This window comes from Megalobrama amblycephala, linkage group LG16, assembly GCF_018812025.1.
Source record: "Megalobrama amblycephala isolate DHTTF-2021 linkage group LG16, ASM1881202v1, whole genome shotgun sequence".
NCBI lineage: Eukaryota > Metazoa > Chordata > Actinopteri > Cypriniformes > Xenocyprididae > Megalobrama > Megalobrama amblycephala.
The window spans coordinates 20,824,337-20,842,953 of record NC_063059.1 but is presented as its reverse complement, the minus strand read 5'-3'; the positions used below and the strand labels follow the sequence as shown (position 1 = coordinate 20,842,953).

General features: G+C 35.8%; 1 protein-coding gene across 3 annotated transcripts in view; it reads right to left on the bottom strand.

The window, feature by feature from the left end:
- rsrc1 (arginine/serine-rich coiled-coil 1) overlaps window positions 1–18,617 on the bottom strand; it is a 173,216-nt gene that overhangs the window by 83,936 nt on the left and 70,663 nt on the right. The gene's annotated exons all lie outside the window — the stretch shown is intronic.

The window sequence follows — 18,617 nt, the reverse complement described above, 5'->3', positions numbered from 1 at the left end:
ATTAATATGCCTTTACAATGGAAGGCCTAAATGAACAAACGAGAAGTTCAAATGTTCTCAAAAGTTTCTAAACAGCTGACAGAAAATACTGGACATATCCTACTTAGCCTAAACTATGCTTTTCTGTACATGATCAGTGGCTGTAGTATCACTGTTCATTAGGGCTGTACAAATTAAGGTATTTTTAATGAAATCCGAGAGTTTTTTTTTTTTTTTTTTTTGTTATCTCCCACAGAAAGCAACGAAATTACCAAATTCATGGTCCAGAGAAGTAGTAAAAACATTGTTAAAATAGTCAGTGACTACAGTGGTTCAATCTTAATATTATGAAGCGATGAAAATACTTTTTGTGTGCAAAAACAAAACAAAAATTAACTTTATTCAACAATTTAGTCTCTACCTTGTCAGTTTCTGACTTAATGACAGAAATTTCATTTTTGGGTGAACTAACCCTTTAACCATAACAGCGATGTCAAAATTACCAACTTCGTTAACAACTGGTACTGAAATTTTAAAAATGTGATGCTTTGAGCACTGTTGAGCAGATTTCGTAAACACCTCTGATTGGCCATTGTGTTTAAGCGCTCATTGGATATGTCTGTGATTGGCTACAATGATCAACGCAAGGGAGCATTTGAAAGCACACGGAAGTGTTTGAATTTGAAAGTGGGAGCATTTGAAAGCAGGCGTCTATCAGAGGACTGGTCCGTGATAGACACTTGCTTTCAAACGCCATTGCGTCATTGATGACTATTTACAACGTTTTTGAAGCATTGATCAATGAAGCCAATCACAGACATATCCGATGAGCATGTCAACACAATGGCCAATCAGAGGTGTTTGCGAATCTGCTCAACAGTGCTCAAAGCATCACATTTTTAAAATGTCAGTACCAATTGTTAACAAAGTTGGTACGTTTTACAACTCTAAACCATAATGAGTGTTTAATATATAGGCATAATATATAGCCTATTCCCACTCAAAGCACACACATAAAGCTTGCCACAAAGCACCAGCAAAAGTAATGATTATGAATGTGTCGTGAAAAAATAGCAAAGAGTCATTTTAATTATTTACTAATAATAGTGTTTTCTGAGTCAGCGTCGGCTGCAAAGATGAAGTTGACGATGCTGACTGCATCTCCACAGTATAGTAAACGCGTCTATAGAGAGAAATATACCTTTCATAAGGATTACATTAGCAGAGAATATTTCTTTTGCATTTGAATCTGTTAGTTTAAAAGTAGACATTTCAAGCTGTCTATAGATACATTTCTAATGTCTGTGAGCAAGTAGCCTATAAGCTGCTTCCACACTCCACACAAACAGTTTCGGTTAGAGCGAGCAGCCATTTTCGGTCCGAGACAGCAGAAAGTGCATCATGTTTGTTTTCTTTATTCTACAAAGGCACAAGTTTTTCTTGTTACTGTGAGTTTACACAAATAAACTCACAACAAGTAGTTTACAGTTTTGAATGATGTATTACTCTTATCTGTATAAAAAAAAATTAGTATTTTAAGTTGTTTCCGCTGTTATCAGAAAAAAAATGCAAGTTGATCGTGCCGATTCGCAGTAAGCGCACTAATACTTCTAATACAGCTTCCACACTCCACACAAACATTTGGATATGTGCCTAATATGTCTATTAACGTTAGAGCGAGCAGCCATGTAAAGTTGATACTACTTACATGTATAAAATGATAAGCCATATTTGAGACCGATAAATAATAGGTGAGCATTTTATTTCCTGGCCAATATACTGTAATTACCACAACGATCTGTCCCTCATGGTAGGGGGCAGCCCTACTGTCCGTCATGTTTTTTTTATGCTTTGACACCATTAACTAACTTGCACTAGCATGTAATATTTACAAAAAAAAAAGTCTATTCATATATATATATATATATATATATATATATATATATATATATATATATATATATATATATATTCTCATTAAATGTACACACAGCACCCCATATTGACAGAAAAACACAGAATTGTTAACATTTTTGCAGATTTATTAAAAAAGAAAAACTGAAATATAACATGGTCCAAAGTATTCAGACCCTTTGCTGTGACATTCATATATTTAACTCAGGTGCTGTCCATTTCTTCTGATCATCCTTGAGATGGTTCTACACCTTCATTTGAGTCCAGCTGTGTTTGATTATACTGATTGGACTTGATTAGGAAAGCCACATACCTGTCTATATAAGACCTTACAGCTCACAGTGCATGTCAGAGCAAATGAGAATCATGAGGTCAAAGGAACTGCCTGAAGAGCTCAGAGACAGAATTGTGGCAAGGCACAGATCTGACCAAGGTTACAAAAAAAAATTCTGCTGCACTTAAGGTTCCTAAGAGCACAGTGGCCTCCATAATCCTTAAATGGAAGACGTTTGGGAAGACCAGAACCCTTCCTAGAGCTGGCCGTCCAGCCAAACTGAGCTATCGGGGGAGAAGAGCCTTGGTGAGAGAGGTAAAGAAGAACCCAAAGATCACTGTGGCTGAGCTCCAGAGATGCAGTCGGGAGATGGGAGAAAGTTGTAGAAAGTCAACCATCACTGCAGCCCTCCACCAGTCGGGGCTTTATGGCAGAGTGGCCCGACGGAAGCCTCTCCTCAGTGCAAGACACATGAAAGCACACATGGAGTTTGCCAAGATGGTGAGAAATAAGATTCTCTGGTCTGATGAGACCAAGATAGAACTTTTTGGCCTTAATTCTAAGCGGTATGTGTGGTCCAGGCACTGCTCATCACCTGTCCAATACAGTCCCAACAGTGAAGCATGGTGGTGGCAGCATCATGCTGTGGGGGTGTTTTTCAGCTGCAGGGACAGGATGATTTGTTGCAATCGAGGGAAAGATGAATGCGGCCAAGTACAGGGATATCCTGGACGAAAACCTTCTCCAGAGTGCTCAGGACCTCAGACTGGGCCGAAGGTTTACCTTCCAACAAGACAATGACCCAAAGCACACAGCTAAAATAACGAAGGAGTGGCTTCACAACAACTCCGTGACTGTTCTTGAATGGCCCAGCCACAGCCCTGACTTAAACCCAATTGAGCATCTCTGGAGAGACCTAAAAATGGCTGTCCACCAATGTTTACCATCCAACCTGACAGAACTGGAGAGGATCTGCAAGGAGGAATGGCAGAGGATCCCCAAATCCAGGTGTGAAAAACTTGTTGCATCTTTCCCAAAAAGACTCATGGTTGTATTAGATCAAAAGGGTGCTTCTACTAAATACTGAGCAAAGGGTCTGAATACTTAGGACCATGTGATATTTCAGTTTTTCTTTTTTAATAAATCTGCAAAAATGTCAACAATTCTGTGTTTTTCTGTCAATATGGGGTGCTGTGTGTACATTAATGAGGAAAAAAAATGAACTTAAATGATTTTAGCAAATGGCTGCAATATAACAAAGAGTGAAAAATTTAAGGGGGTCTGAATACTTTCTGTACCCACTGTATATATATATTCATCATTCTATTCATCAAAGAATCCTGAAAAAAGTATAAGGGTATAAGGGTTTTCATAAACAAATACTTACAGCAGCAACTGTTTGATAATATTGATAATAATATTAACAAACAAGCACCAAAATCAGCATATTAAAATGATTTCTGAAGGATCGTGACATGCTGAAACTTCAGCTTTGCCATTACTGAATAAAGTTTTAAAACATATTACAATTAAAACATCTTATTTAAAGCTATAAACAATATTATACACAATATTACTGTTTTATTGTAAATGTGATAAAAAAAAAAAAAAATGCAGCCTTGATGAGCATACAGTAAAAGACTCCTTTCAAAAAAAAAAAAAAAAATTCTGACCAAACCCAAACCTTGTGTATACATATACAATATATACACAAGCACAAACGTGTTGGAACCCTATGGACTCTTTTCACATTTCTGGGGTTCTCAGAAGCAGAAGTCATGGCATAGTCGGGTCACTTAGTGATGAACGGGAAAAGACAGCAAATATAATTTTTGCATTACAATTTGCTCCAACAGCAAAAGAAAAAATCTGTGATAGTGTTTCTGTGACTTTCCAAAAGAAGGAAAAAATAAAAAGAGATTGATTACATTGGCCAAAAGAGAGAAAGATGTCAAATTTGCCATCACTCACTCAGCCGTTGTATTAGAAACTCCCTCGCAGCAGCATTTTTGTCATTTACTGAAAAAGTAATATAATATAATATATGGCATTATAAGTGTGTATTACATTTTTTTAAAAATGAAAATATGAAATTTTTCTTCTTAATTTTTCTGCCCAGTGTCAACTGACTGAGACTGGAAAGACCCCAAACTTGGATTTTACTTGGACTTGTATTAAGCAGCATAGAGTATTTTTATAATGGCACTGTAACAATGACACCATTAAATTAAAGTCTAACCTTAAATACTATAGAATTGGTTGTGTTTTGATAAAGACAGTAAGACATACGTTTTTATTATTATTATTATTTCATTACTTGAGAATGGAACATTGGCCAGAAAAGGACAGTCTTTAGATGATACTGTGGCAAACTGTGTGCGTGTGTGTAAAGAGGAGGTAAAAAGACAAGAGAAAGAGACAAATAGGAATAGTTTGGAAACATGACGTTAACTAGCCTGTGGCAGCTCAGAAATGGCTTCAGTAATCAGGGACACAAAACCCCAAGTGATACCCACTCTACCCCCTCTTCCTTCTAATGTTCCATCACTCCACAGTCCCAGCACATCTCTCCATCCATCTCTCCTTCTCCAGGAAGTATTCACTGCTTCCTACAGAAATTCTGTCACTTCCTGATGATTGCTTTTCTGGGGGACCATCTACATCTCAGCACAGAAAGGCCAGTGCAAGCTAACAAATGGGTCATTATTGAGTCACGCGAGTCGGGGGTTAGGGCACTGGCTGTAATTCTTTAATGAAGAACAATTAGCAGTAAACAATTACTCAAAAAGAGACAATATCACTTATTTTCCTCAGACACTCCCTTTCCTTTCCTCTCACCACACTAATTCAGTTTTCTTTTTTATTATCACTTATCCAATTTCACAAGTGCTTATTATATTTGCACCCTCCCCCATCCTTTTTTTTTTTTTTTTGGTCATTTAGCGTCTTCCCCTGTCTATGGCTAAATTACTGTATTCTTCTAATTGTATCTGTGTCTTTCTGTGGCACTCGTCTGTGCTGAAAAAAGCAACAACATCCCAATTCAATTAGAAGCTTCAAACCGAATCAAAACACTGCTGAGTGCAGACGCAGGAAGACATTATTGGCAAATGAATATAATTTTTTATTGAACTGGTACATCTTCACCTTTTCATTTTTTTTAGCTTCATTTTTTTTTTTTTCTCTATGATGCTGTCCATTTCCTCCAAGTCTGCAGGGAGCACAGATTTCCCATCCCTCTCATTCCCTCCCTCTCTCTGTATGCCCTGAACATGCTCACATCGATTTTTGAATTACAGTGCAATATTAAATAATTAATATACTTGCCATGATTGATGTTTTGTCTTAGCCCAATATTACATTATCAATCAAACTCGGTTTAATGTAATAATATTGAAAATGTGTCAGGGGTCGTTTGGCTGGTTTACAATTTGCGAGAGAGAGATGCATGTCATGACGCATTCTACATTGTTTTAATGGACAGTGGTGGAAGATGAAACAAGATCAGTGTTGACCTTGAGCTATGAATCCTACAGATCAGCTTATAATGACCTCAATCAACAAACCTACTCCAGCCAAAACACTGGCCAGTGTAAGACATGCGCACACATATATATAATAGAGAGAGAGAGCATATGGCTGGGCAGTGCGCATGTCTTACACTGGCCAGTGTTTTGGCTGGAGTAGGTTTGTTGATTGAGGTTTGTTGATATATATATATATATATATATATATATATATATATATATATATATATATATATAAATAAAAACAAAAATCATTATAATATGATAAAAAAAAAAAAAAAAAGTTAAAGGGATATTTCCCATAAATGAAAATTCTATCATTTACTTACCCTCATGTTGTTCCAAACCCATTAGACGCTGGTTAATCTTCTAAACAAAAATGAATATATTTTAATGATACCTGAGAGGTTTCTGTCCCTCCAATGAAAGTCCAGGTAACTAAAACTTACTCAAAAGAAGATCCAAAAAGGTCATAAAGGCTTTTCTTATGAAGAAATACGATTGCTTCATATGAGGAACTGATTTAATTTAGGCTTTTTTTTTTAGGTGGATTGTGAGGAGGTTTCCATGGAATCTTGTCTAATCGTATTATTGAAATCGTAGTAAGAGGGTTATTGTAAAGTTGCTTTAAGAAATTACAGTGTGTAATTTATCTGTATCTGTGTATTTTGTTGGGTTTGTAATACATTTGTAGGCACAATGTGAATTAAAGAATTCAGTTTTAAATAGTGTTTCAATGTGTATTAAAAGTTTTAGACTTATTCAGTTGAGTTTATGGTTACTGCTTTGATAAATGTGTTTTTAGCTTTCAGAAAATGTGAAACAGACTGAAATATAAGTCATTATTTAGTAAAAATCCTACATTTCGTCAAGCAAATATACACAAATAAGATTTGACACAGCTTCAGAGGTTTCAGATGTCTTGGATCATTGTGCACAAATGTTCTTTGAACTATGTTTATGGTCTTGTCTTGGGAGTTAGATTCATATGGAGCCCCGCACATGACATGCGGAGGGAAAAAAAACCTTTATATATATATATAGTGGTCTCAAATTAAGAATTATTTTTCTCGTTTTAGTAAATCGTGGGCACGTTTAGTAAATTTGTTCCCTGTTTTGATTTAAAAAAAAAAAAAAAGGAACAAATGATTCCACAAAAAGGAACAAATTGACTAAAAAAAGGAATAAATGATTAAAACGTGGTCAGGATTAAGTAAAATGACAGAATGATTTATTAATTAGTAAAACATGTTGTTGACATATTAGTGGGAATGAATCGGTAATTTGTGGCTACGCTATGCATATATTTTTGACATGCGGTGCTCTGTAATACGTTTTGAATGACACAAGGTTAAGCAAATATTTTGGGTGACCAATTCTTTCAAATTATCCAAATTTGAATTGAGCAGGAACTGCAGATCACACTTCAACTTTAAAATTGAAAAGTGACATAAAATAAAAGAGAAAGAGAGAGAGCCTTAAAAAAAAAAAAACAAAGAGAGCTAATAAAGAGGAAATCGGTCAATGAATGAGGAGTCAGCATGAAGGACGGGGAAAAAAAATGTTCCCTCTGCATGGCTTCCCGTAAAGAGGTCATTATTTATCTCGACTTAATTAAGTAAAAGAGGACAAACAAGTCAAAGTGTTAACAGAGCTCGATGCAATGCCAGCCATTTGCTTACAGGTCAATAGTGCCAAATAGGAAATGTCTGACCAATCTGTCAAATTCAAGAGGCCCTGACTGACGTCTGTGTGTGTGTGTGTGTGTGTGTGTGTGTGTGTGTGTGTGTGTGTGTGTGTTTATTCCCAGCTACATCGTCTCCATGTGTTATTATCCTTTTCTTCTGAAAGCTCCTGTTGTCCATTTTTCTTTCTGTCTATCATCTTCACAGGCATGACATAATTAATAAAGCCCAAGCAGCATATTAACACTCAATTGTGGCTGAGTTTCAAATAAATCATTGTTATTTTTTTTCTTTTTTGTATTCAGACTACTTGACATAGCCAAGATTAGCATAACTTAACACAGTATCTTAAGTTATATTTGTGCTCCGAAGCTTCACGAAGCATTGTTTTGAAATCGTCCATCACTAAATAAGTCGTTATTTTGGTTTTTTTGGCACTCCAAAAATATTCTCGTCGCTTTATAATATTAATATTGAACCACTGTACTCACATGAACCGATTTAAATATGTTTTTAGTACCTTTATGGATCTTGAGAGAGGAAGTGTCATTGCTCCCTATGGAGGCCTCACGGAGCCATCGCATTTCAACTAAAATATCTTAATTTGTGTTCCGAAGATGAACAAAGGTCTTACGGGTGTGGAACGGCATGAGGGTGAGTAATTAATGACAGAATTTTCATTTTTGGGTGAACTAACCCTTTAAAGTGGTCTCCATCTAAACAGAGAAGACAGACTGAGAAAGAGTTTGTGGACAATGTGAAAAAAGTTAAAGATCAAGCAAGTCATATTATGCAGCATCAAATGTGTCAGTGAGTGCTCATATGTTGTCCAATGCCTGATTAAAAAACTCTGGTGGGTTTATTAAAGGAGATGATGATAATGGAGAGATGCATCCTTCATCCATATGATCCACTCATCAATGTCTCTTCCTGTCTCTCCGGCTTCCTGTGTGGCAGGGAAATGACAGGAGAGCCGAGAAGAGCGTAGCAGAGTGATAGACTTGGCTGTGCAATAAAATGGAGGACAAGAAGGTTGATTGTCATCTCCATATCACGTACTTAGCAGCGGCAGTGAATTGAAATTGAAATTGTGTTCCTGAGTGTATAGCACTGCTGGCCCTTTTGATTTCTCTGTTAAACTGTTCAGAGAGGAGGGGCAGGCGCACACACACATACAAGAGTGTGCTGGTAAGGCTGCCACCATCACATTTCAGCATAAGTAGGTTGATAATAGCAAAGGCTGGCCAGTGAGTCTTTAATCAGATCAAAACCTCCCTTCTTTTAGAGCTCAAGTCCCTAAAAAGAGAGAGAGAGAAACAGAGAGGGTGGGATAGAGAGATTTAAAAATAACAAAACTGGGCTCTTAGCATAATCCTAGCACAGCAGAGATTCAAAATCCATTAAAAACCAGGAAAACTCTCTACTGGTCCATCACAGGAGACAAAAGAAGAGAAAGAAAGACTTGAGGGTTAGATGGCAACTCTGCCACGCATCAGCTCCGAACACAAGGCTGGAGCTTTCTTCTGTTTTCATGTGGAATAGAGGGCAGCATGTGGTCAGAGCTGCTCTTTCCGTGGCAGCTTTTGGAGACAAGACAAGTGTTCAAAAGAGCCAGATGAGTGTTTAAAAATGAAAAGATAGCTCACCTAAAAATTTAAATTTGGTTTACTCAACCTCTTGCCATTGTCATGACATGACTTTCTCTTTCAGAACACAAAAAAAGATGGTAAAGACCTTAGGGTGAGTAAATGATGACCAAAATTATTTTTAGGGCCGAGCACCGATGGTGTAAGGACCCTATTGTAATTGCTCGGTCAATTATTCTTCTCTGAAATGAACCTGCATTTTTGAGGGCCTAAACATGCTCGAAAACTCATGAAACTTTGCACACACATCAGAAGTGGTGAAAATTTACGTCTGATGTGGGTTTCAGAATTAGGTGTAGCAAAATGGCTCGATAGTGCCACCTACAAAATTTCAATTAAGCACCCTTCGTACAAGTATGAAATTCGGTAGACATATGTAACTGCCCAATAGCTACAAAAAAGTCCCCGGTGGAAAATCTGAAAACCCAACAGGAAGTGAAATATTTTTAATTTTCTCTGCAAACTTTTTGCAGTTTTGCCATTTCCAGATGTTGTACTTTAACAAACTCCTCCTAGAGCTTTTATCGGATAAACATATTTGGTCAGTCTAATCTAAAGGCCTTTGCGTCGTTAAATTCTGAAGAGTTTTTGCTGAAGGGCGTGTCCGTGGCGGCCTGACAAATTTTGATGTTTTGCCGTGAAAGAGGAAGCTGTTGTAACTCAGGTAAACAGTGTCTGATCTGCCCCAAATAAGAGTCCTGGCCTAAAGACATCTATATGCCAATATTCAGTTAGTCATAGCGCCACCTGCTGGCAACAGGAAATGGCATGCTTTACACTGTAATTCACTCCCTGAAACACATTTAAATATGCCATAAAGTACCAAACATGCTAGAAACACGTTAAATCATGCAACACTTGGCTAAGTGCTAATGTACTGTATGCGATTAACGTCACAAAACAGGAAGTTGTTGTAACTCAGACAAACAATGTCCAGTCTGCCACAAACTTCGCATGTGTGATAATAGTCCTGCCCTGAACACATCTACATGACATTATTCAGTTATAGTAATAGCGCTACCAACTGGCAACAGAAAGTGACGCGTTTAACACTGTGATGCACTACTAGCAACATACTAAAATATGCAATTGAGTACTAAACATGCTACAAACATTCTAAAACATGCTAGCAACACTTAGCTGAGTGCTGAAGCATGCTATTATCGTCATGAAACAGGAAGTAGTTGTAACTCAAGCATACAATGTCCAATCTGCCTCAAACTTAACATGTTTGATAAGTGCCCTGGCCTGAAGACATCTACACGCCAAAATTAATTATAGTCAATCATCACCAGCTGGTAGCAGGAAGTGTGGCAAATACAAATGACTGTCCTCCTATATTTATATACTTAAATGCATATTGCCCACCGTGCTCTGCTTTCCTAAAGCCACTGGGTGGCGGTGGCAAGGGTGCGAGGGCCCTTTCATCGCTGCTTGAAGCTTTAATTTTATTTTTTATTTTTTTGGTTGAACTGTTCTTTTAAAAGAAGAAATTATCTAAAAATTAAAACTTCCGAACCAATATGATAAAAATCCATATAATAATTTTGCTTGAAGAAAATCACACATATTGTTTGCAGACATTTAAGCTTGCTTTTGTCACAGGGCATGACTGAAGAAATCATAGGACTTCACAGGACATTGAATACAGTGCAAATCTTATTGACTACTTTTATAATACTGCTCTTTTGCATGTCTTTCATTTGCATTATGTTTATGTTGCTTTTCCCATGGCAACTCCAAGATTGTGGAATGGTTTGCTATTGTCTTTGGAAGCAGACTTAAGACTTATTTATTTTCAATGGCATTTGAATTATTTGTAATACTGAAAATTGAGATTTAGGTTAGTTATTTTATTTTAGTTTTCTTTTCTGTGTTATGTAATTCTTTTATTCCTCTCTGTAGACACTTTGGTCTAACTTGGTACTTTTGAAAGTGCTTTATAAAGACTCACTGCTTGGACAACACGATTTTTGCAAACAGTAAAACTAGGCTAATACACCAGTGCATTATTGCAGTGTTATCATCAGAAATGTGGAGCACTGACATTAACTTTATATTCTGCCTTCAGGCTCATGCATAAGTTGCTTTTCCTTGCATCAGTGAGCCTGTTATATTATTAATACATATTAAAAGAACTTACCAATACCTACATGAAAGTGATAAACTGTTGCTCTAACATATTAAATAATGAACTATACTAACAGTTTGGATCACGCCATGATAAGACAAAGAAAACATGTTAGAAGTCTCAAGAAGGTGGATGTTTTTTTTACTGGTCTTTACTACCCTGGTTTCTCACACTATGTGGCTAAGCTGCTCTAGAAAAAGTATGATTCTGTGTCAAAGAATTGCTAACCAAAAGTCAACCAATCTGCTGTGAGTAAAGTGACGTAGTCTCGCCAAAAATATTGACATTTTCGTTTTTCAAATAGTCTACAATTTGTTAAATTAAGACCATTTTACTACATTTACTACACCTGAGGTAATTTCACACAGAGAATTGACACAAAGTGACCCAAAAATATTACTGGCACCTTCTCAAAGTGGTTAAAGATAATTTGAAAGTGATTCTTGTTTACTTTGGACCTGTGGTGAGTTAAAAGTGCCTGCAGTATAAAAACCACATATTCAACCAGTATACTCAACAGACTAAATGACTATTTCTTCTGATTGTGTCTCTGTATGTACTGCAATAAGCATGGGCAAATGAAAGAAATCTAGAAAATAATCAGAAAAACCAGAAAGAGGTCAGACACAAGACTATAGCCAATCATGGGTAATCTCAAAGCTACAGGCGGGAATGTTCCTGTTTCCACTGTACATAATATTGTAAAAAATAAGTTTAAAACTAAATGAAGCTTTCAAAGAAAACAACACCTTCCCTACAGTCAAACATGGAGATTCAGTGATGTTTTCAGGTCTTTGGCACTGGCTGCCTTGGACATTTGCATAGTGAATATTTTGGAACACAATGTTGGATGCAGTGTGAGAAAGCAGAGTCTTCATCGAAGGTCTTGGGTCTTCCAGCAGGACAATGAACCCAAACACACTTCAAAAAGCACCCAACAATGATTCAAGACAAAACACTGGACTGTTCTGCAGTGGCCAGCAATCTGAGTCCAGATCTAAAATCCATTGAATACTTGTGGAGAGATCTGACAGCATGAGTATTATGAGTAGGCACCCTTCTAATATGGGAGAACTGAAGCGGTTTGCACAAGAGGGGTGAAAAAACAGCCAGTACAGAGGTGCAGGAAGCTCTATGATGGTTATAGGAAGTGCTTGATTGGTTATTTTAACCAAAGCCCATGCTACCAAATATTAAGTCTAGGGTGTCAATTACGGGATCGTAGTTGATCTGTCATCCATATGGACCAGGCCTAACAGTTTGGCACACGTTTTGAGGATTAATTGCTAAGTTTTACCATCAGTTTGGTACTTATCTTTGTGCACAGCCACACACACCTGAAGTGTGCACGCACAGAGCATGCAAACAGCGAATTGATTCCCCTTTCACATCTCCATGCGTTTGAATGGACACATACTCACAAAATTATGTCAAATACCCATCAAGTATTCTCATAAACACATTAAGTTGTGTCTTAAGTGAACATAAACAGTTGAGAAAGAAATCGGATGTGTATCATTATATTGGATCCGTGCATTCTGTCTAAATGTAACAGCAAATACCTACTGTTATCTGTGTCATTAATGTTAATCAAACAACAAAACACAGACTTAACAAAGATGAATCTATATTTAACTTATACAGTGAACAATACAGTGTTAATTTACATGTAGGCCTAAGTATTACATGTCTGTACCTGAATACAATACAGTTAGACTTTATTTGTGACTTTGTTATATCGTATTTATCTATGCTTGTAATTAGTGTATTTAACCTTTTTTTTTTTTTTTACTGACTATTCACTTGCCTTTAATAATGTTTGAACTTTATTTGTTAGGCTAGTAGTGGTTGCTTTGGTATTAAAGCACTTAAAGTGTGCTTTAAGTAATAAATGGAAAGCATTTATGTTTGTTTTTGTTTTTTGCTGATCCGAAAAATGATCCGATCTGTGAATCAAAAAACATAACATGATCCGAACAGTCAGTTTTGTGATCCGTTGAACCACTGGTGTCAATAATTTTGCCAGTGCAAAATTAAAGCAGTTCACAGTGAAGGAATTTTAGAGACAAAATTAGACAAATTTTGAATTATAATGCCCTAATTATTTTTTCATGTATTTTTCATGAATTATATATTACTTAAAAAAATTTGAGTATTTTGACTGTAAAATTTTGTAAAAATGCTACCAAAAAAAAAATAATAATAATAAGTTAACAGTAAATTTCCGTACTATATTCCCTGTGTGAAACTTCACATTTGAAAGCATTTTATTTAAATAATTATGTTTCTTAATTTTTGTTATCAGTTATTCACATTTGAGTTTTATGTTACATCTTCTGTTGTTTAATGAATGTTTATTGAGTTTTTTTTTTTTTTTTTTTTTTGCGTGAATGACTGTGCACCTTCTGTATACTAGTATAATTCAGCTTGTGGAAAGGCTATGATGAATTTCTTCAGGAGGCTTCCTCTTTTATCACTACCATGTGTTGAAGGGTTAGTTCACCCAAAAATGAAAATTCTGTCATTTATTACTTGCCCTCATGCCGTTCCACACCCGTAAGACCTTCGTTAATCTTCAGAACACAAATTAAGATATTTTAGTTGAAATCCGATGGGTCCGTGAGGCCTTCATAGGGAGCAATGGACACTTCCTCTCTCAAGATCCATAAAGGTACTAAAAACATATTTAAATCGGTTAATGTGAGTACAGTGGTTCAATATTAATATTATAAAGCGACGAGAATATTTTTGGAGCGCCAAAAAAAACAAAAATAACGACTTATTTGGTGATGGCCGATTTCAAAACACTGCTTCAGGAAGTGTATCGAATCTGCTGTTCAGAGCGCCAAAGTCACATGATTTCAGTCGTTGGCAGTTTGACACACGATCTGACTCATGATTCGATTCACTGATTCATTTATATTCCAATGCTCCGAATATGTTTTTAGTACCTTTATGGATCTTGATAGAGGAAGTGTCATTGCTCCCTATGGAGGCTCACGGAACCATCAGATTTCAACTAAAATATCTTAATTTGTATTCCGAAGATTAACGAAGGTCTTACGGGTGTGGAACAGCATGAGGGTAAGTAATGACAGAATTTTCATTTTTGGGTGAACGAACCCTTTAAAGGTACACAAATTTTAGTAGCAGTGTGCGTTGTTGGATTTTCCGGTTTAAATTGCAGTGTTCTTGTTTGTAAATTACAGTTTTATACTATAAAATTTACAGGTTGTTCAGTAAATATGTTTACATTTTATTGTATTTTTACAGTGTATCCTTGATGTATTACACACAAGCAATTATATTTTGCCAATAAAAATTATGCTTTTATTTTAAAATACTATAAATATATACATAAAAATAAAAACTTATAAAGCTTTTATGACTAAGCTTACATGTTTTGTATTTAATTTATTAACTAAAAGATTCAGTTGATGTACTTGGATTGATATAGTCCAAACCTTCACTTCAGCAGTGGAGCTTCTTCCTGCCTTTTAAATGTGTTTATTTATTTATTTATTTATTGTAAAATGATTTTCTTAATCTTCGGCAGAGATGTGAATTGCATGACGCTCGTAAGAAGTGAATCAAACTGACACTTTCCATATTTCATGTTATATATATGGCTGTTCGCTTCTGATGTCATACTTTCAGATGCACACACTCCAATGTTAATCAAAAACTCTGAATCAAACCCAAAGGTGACAGAGAACATTTACAGCGAGTATAGTGATACTGCTGAAACCAGTTGATTATGTTTGGTTTGGTCAACACACTCTGACACTCAGATTTGTTCAACTAGGTTTATGCAACAGGATAAGGATGTGTGTCTGTAAGTGATTGTAGGCTTTAGGTACATTAACTCGAAAGGAAATATTTTAAAGAACGCTCTCACTGCTCTTTTCCATACAACAAGACTGTGTGGGAACTGGGTCTGTCGAAAATATAAAAAACAACAAACAAACAAAAATGCAAAATCAACTAAATTCCAAATCAATTTCGGCACAACAAATGATGTTTTCAATTATTTACATCCAATTTGACAAAACACACTGAAGCAACAGGTTCGACAGTATAAGCTTGAATGAGAGTTGAGCATCATGTTTCCCTACAAAGGGAAAAAACAATTACTACACCAACACAGAAACTAAGAAAATGACTATAGTTGCACCCATCTGTCACAGGACAGATCATAGTCAGATCAGATCTGATTTGAGACTTTATTTCACTCAAACTAAATTTTGAGAAAATATATAGTTTTAGTGTTTCTTCTGTACTGAAGATTTTCAGTGAAATAGAACTTAAATTTTAGTCTGTACTAGTGTTGTCACTATACTGGAATTTCCAACTTTGATATGATACCTTGAAAAATATTGATATTTAATAGCATTTTCGAAACCACGAGGAAAAGTGCCATACAGATTTTTTTTTTATTATTGTCTAAATTTTTTTGATAATTTAGGTAATTTTGTTCTTTATTTGAATCACAGAATTTACAAAAACAAAAAAAAATTGCAAGCGACAGCACAAATAAATACAACAGAATAAAGACAAAAATGAAATAAACTTTAAGTTTTAAGATTTTCAAGTGGGTCTAACAGTAGTATTCAGATAAATACTACAGAAATTAAAGTAATCAAATGTAAAATAACACTGGATAGTTTCCATTGTATAAATTAAATAAAGATTAATGTTTCACAAGTTATTCAGTCAAGAACAGCAAGTGATTTCCTCTTTGTCTTTTGTTCTTTGATTAACATGACAGACAGCAGCAAGAATATTAGACTGCTGTCACTGTAAAAGCTTATGCATGGATCTAATATACTGTTACACAACATGCGTTTACATTCCAAAACTGACAGTATTTACCCGAGCACTCAGCAGTACAGGCATTTTGACATAATTTTCTATTTAAGCGCAATAAGCCACAAAACAGAGCTCAATTTGGTACCGGCGACTAGCGAACTGTCTGAGAAGCGACTTTATGTGCATGCTATTTATATACATCAGTGGTGCACACGCTTTTGGTGTGAGCGCGAAACTAGGATACAGGAGAAGGAAGTGCAACACTCTTATTTCTAAATTTAAGTAATTTTTGCTTATTAGTATGGTCGAATTTTATCATTGAAGGCCAGCAGCAAAGACAATGGTTAATAAAGTGAGATTAAATACATAAATATTTGTGTAATTTAATATATTTAATTATTACAGGTTTGCATAAAATTCTGAGATTGTATTTCACTGTTTTTATTCATTTTGAGGAATACTGAATGTTTTTGTGCAAGTGAGATGAGTAAATGCATGTTCACATTTAGTCTAGAACTACAATAACCATCATATTCACTAGGGGTGTAACGGTACATGTATTCGTCCCGAACCAGTCACGGTACGAACGTCATGGTTCAGTTCATGCAGTATGATGACGAATATAGGCGATCCACACTCCAATCCAAAAGGGGGCGCACACAGTAATGCTTTTTAGCCTAACCTATTTTAACCAGCATTAACCAACAATAATCGCAATAAGCTCTGTGTTTTGTTACTTTCGATAAGAAAGTAGAAAGAAAGAAGTGCCATCTTTCAAATCTGTTCATTTTATCACGAAATTCAAACAATAAATGGGATAGTTCACCCAAAAATGAAAATTGTGATGTTTATCTGCTTACCCCCAGCGCATCCAAGATGTAGGTGTCTTTGTTTCTTCAGTAGAACACAAATGATGATTTTTAACTCCAACCGTTGCCGTCTGTCAGTCAAATAATGCTAGTGGATGGGAACTTCTACTATAAGAGTAAATAAAACTTGCATAGACAAGTCCAAATTAAACCCTGCGGCTCGTGACGACACATTGATGTCCTAAGACACGAAACGGTCTGATCGAGCTCTGACAACGGCAGTGATGTCTCGCGCATATACTTCAATGAGTGCTAGACATCACTTCTGCTGTCAGAGCGCGATCAGACCTTACTAAGCGAATGCTGAACGCAGTTGGACATGGTGTATTAGAGGTAAAAAATGATATAAATACTGTTCGGTTTCTCGCACAAACCGATCATTTCATGTCTTAGGACATCAATGTGTCGTCACGAGCCACAGGGTTTAATTTGGACTTGTCTATGCAAGTTTTATTTACTCTTATAGTAGAAGTTCCCATTCACTAGCATTATTTGACGGACAGACGGCAGCGGTTGCAGTTAAAAATCATCATTTGTGTTCTACTGAAGAAACAAAGTCACCTACATCTGGATGCCCTGGGGGTAAGCAGATAAACATCAAATTTTCATTTTTGGGTGAACTATCCCTTTAAGCTTTTTGATGTGACGTGACAGATTGCAGTTCAAACGGCAGCACAGAGTGTGAGTGAACGCGATCATCCCTTCCTCTTCACTACTACAGAATGAACATGAAGGTATGTTGAAAGATACAGTACAACTTAGTGTTTCAACCATGGAACGATGTCAGAAAAACAGTTTGTAAACAATACAGTATGTCACATAGTAGGCTATTACATTTACCTCAGAAAAGCCATTTAGTGTCAACAGCTTGTTAGTTCGCTAGAGAAATTAACCGTTTCACTAAATAAATGCACTATATTAGCCTATATATTAATTATATTTAACTTAACCTGTTAGTTAATGTAAGGCCTAAATAAATCCGTCATGAAAACGAGTTATGACAGCCACTGTGTAAATGATTATATTTCAACAACGAATTGGAGAAACAGAAGTTAATGCAAAAACTGCCTTATGTGTAATTTACATGCTTACAATACATCCATTTATTATTATTTGAGTGTTGATGATTGTCAAAAAATAAATAGAACTGAATTTAATAATTTGGGCTCTGTTGTTAATTGTAACCTTTATTTACAGTAATGTGCAAGTAAAGGCTCCCTAATAGTTTACAGCATTAGCAGAGATAGATTTTTTTATCCTTAAATTTTATTTATCATTGAATAAATTTAAAAACAGAGACACAGTTGGTTCAGTAAAACATTGTTTAATAAAAAAAAAAAAAGAGAAAAAATTGTTTTCTCACCCTGCTGTACTGAATGTGTACCGAACCGTGACTTCAAAACCGAGGTACGTACCGAACCATCATGTCTGATGGTTTATGTACATACAACCAACACTTACAATACCCCCTTTCTCTCAACATGGGGACAGGAGAGCGGTCAGTCAATAAATGTGAAAAAGTAACTTGCCTTAATTATTTAAAAAAGTAACTTTTTGTAAATTGCAAAAGTAATGTGGTACATTACTAGTTACTTGAAAAAACTAATCTGTAACAACTGTAACAAGATACTAATGCTTTACCACCAACACTGCTAGTAACTAGTAAGGGTGACTAGTAATTACAATTATTTGTCAGTGCTATTAAACTATTACCTGTTATCCATAACAAACTCGTCTTAAAAAAGACAATATCAAATTCTGGCAAGGGATATCATTTGTTACC